At 58.4% G+C, this 2500-nt stretch overlaps 1 pseudogene; it reads left to right on the forward strand.

The window, feature by feature from the left end:
• Position 1: 1 nt before the first annotated feature.
• LOC102261360 lies at positions 2-1056 on the forward strand (annotated as a pseudogene).
• The last annotated feature ends 1444 nt before the right edge of the window (positions 1057-2500 follow it).

The raw sequence follows: 2500 nt of genomic DNA on the forward strand, positions 1-2500 counted from the left end.
GGCCGACGACCTCGTGCTGTCCCTGAGCAACCCCCAGATGCCGCCCGAGGGCCCAGAGAAGGCCAGCTGGTTGCCGGAGCAGCCTCAGTTCTGGTCGAAGGCCCAGGTGCTCGACTGGATCAGCTACCAGGTGGAGAAGAACAAGTTTGACGCCAGCACCATCGACTTCTCGCGCTTCGACATGGACAGGGCTGCACTCTGCAGCTGCGCGCCCGAGGAGCTGCGGCTGGTCTTCGGGCCCCTGGGGGACCAGCTCTACGCCCAGCTGTGGGACCCCACGTGCAGCTTCCCGGACGAGCTCAGCTGGACCATCGATCTCCTGGAGCAGGACAGCACCTCGTTCCAGGAGATGCTAGGGGACCCCAGCCCCTTTGACCAGGGCAGCCCCTTTGGCCTGGAGATGCCGGAGGATGGCCAGCAGCCCAGTCCCTACAACTGGGGCAGCTATGACGTGCCCCCCCACTCCCCCCCTCGCATCTTCGGGCAGCTTGGATGTCTCCACCGGCTCCACTGCCGGGACTGGTGCCTCTGGGTGCTCCCATTCTTACAAGACTCGGGGAGAAGCCACGTGGACCTGGGCCCCAGGGACAGCAAGCTCTTCTCCAGGGCAGACTTCGCTGACTACAAGAACGGGGACCCCAAGCACGGGAAGCGGAAGTGGGGCGGCCCCGGAAGCTGAGCAGAGAGTCTCGGGACAGCTGGAGGGGCCGGAGGAGCATGTGGATTTCCAGCGGCACCCACCTGTGGGAGTTCATCCGGGGCATCCTCATCCGCCCGGAGCTAAACGAGGGCTTGATGAAGGGGGAGAACCGGCAGGAGGGCGTGTTCCGGTTCCTGCGCTCCGAGGCCATGGCCCCACCGTGGGGCCGGAAGAAGGAAAACAGCGGGATGACGTACAAGAAGCTGAGCCGGGCCCTGAGATACCACTACAAACGGGAGATCCCGGAGCGCGCGGCCGGCCGGCAGCTTGTCTACAAGTTCGGCAAGAACTCCAGTGGCCGGAAGGAGGAGGAGGAGGAGGTGGAGGAGGAGGAGGAGGTCGGGAGCCGGAACTGAGGGTCTGAGTGGACCCAAGTCAGACGTGTGGGCTCGAGGCTGTAGCCCCGATCGATCGAGGGGAGGGCTGCTGTTCTGTGGAGGAAGCAGAGGCTCGGGGTCTCCTTGGCCGCTGCCTCGTGGGATTACAAGCCCTGGGTTTGAAGTGACTTATTCGGTGACAGCGTTGTAAGTGTGGCTTCTACGGGGCCTCCTGAGGCCCAATTCGGACCAGGCTACCGACTCCGCTTTCCTCCTGCTGGGTGCCCGGATGGAGGCCGGGAGGCGGGGAGGCCCAGGGCACCGTGAGCCGGGGGACAGGGCCTGCACTCCTCCCTGGACTGGGTCCCCCTCCCTCCCAGTGTGTGGGCTCCGCGGGCGGGGGTCAGAGCACTCCCTAATTTATGTGCTACAGATGCGCCAGGTGTACATAGAGATCTGTTTTTTCTAAGATGTCCTCCTGACTGTTCTCGGCCATGGGCTGGGCCAGTGGGGGGCGGGGATGCCGGCCACTAAGGATGGATCCGGCTCCTCTCTCCTGAGCGGGGCACAGAGACCCCCCCCAATAAAGTGTCTTCTGGGCTTTTTGTAAAAAAATGAAAAAGTGTGGAGGGTTGTCTGACACACGGGGCAATCTGACAGGCTGACATGCACCATCTGGGTAAAATGAAGCCTGGAAGGAGGTAGTAACATAAGCTTTTGGAACCTGGAGAAAGGACCCCTTCATCATCACTTTTGTGCTCCCCGAGTCATAACGCTGAAAGGGCTGTTGGGACCCACAGATGTTAAGGGTGTAGCGTATTCAGGAATGGGCCACGGGCTCTTCCTTCCAGAAAAGATTCCTTCCTGCTGGTGATCAGAGGTAGGGAAGCTCGAATGCAATCTGTTTGTCTCCACCAAAAGGCATCTTTTTAAAACAAAGGCCAGAGGAAAGTTTTGTGGTGGCTCCCGTTTGGTTGCGTACTAATGAGTCATGTCCAACACCCACACACATTATATTCTGAAGAGGAGAATGCCCCTTCCGGTCTCTACTTTCTCACTGTTCTGATTGGAGGGAGAAAAGGAGAATCGCTGCCTTGAAGAGCCAAAGGGGAGGCCTCTGAACTGAAACGTCCATTGTATGCACTGGTGTGTGTTAGTCAATAACTGGTAGTAAGTTCCATTAAATATACCTTTTCTTTAAAGTTGCAACCTTTCAGATTTATTCAATTTGCTGGATATCCTCCATTTGCCTCTCCAGTACTGATCTCTGTCCTTCTTCATCTTACTCTGAGCCCTGGGAGGCTGACCTGTGTGGACTGCATCTATGGGCCCCTGTGCCCTCTGCTTCTGGTTGGGTTCAGCCAATGGGAGGCACTGGCAGGGGATGGGAGGGCAGGAGGAGAGTGAGGTTGGGATATTCTCTGGATTTCCTTTCTTCAGGGCAGATAATTCAGAGGCAAGTCTAATTCCTTTTTATAGATCT

Source organism: Myotis brandtii, unplaced genomic scaffold, assembly GCF_000412655.1.
Source record: "Myotis brandtii unplaced genomic scaffold, ASM41265v1 scaffold834, whole genome shotgun sequence".
Classification (NCBI taxonomy): Eukaryota; Metazoa; Chordata; class Mammalia; order Chiroptera; family Vespertilionidae; genus Myotis; species Myotis brandtii.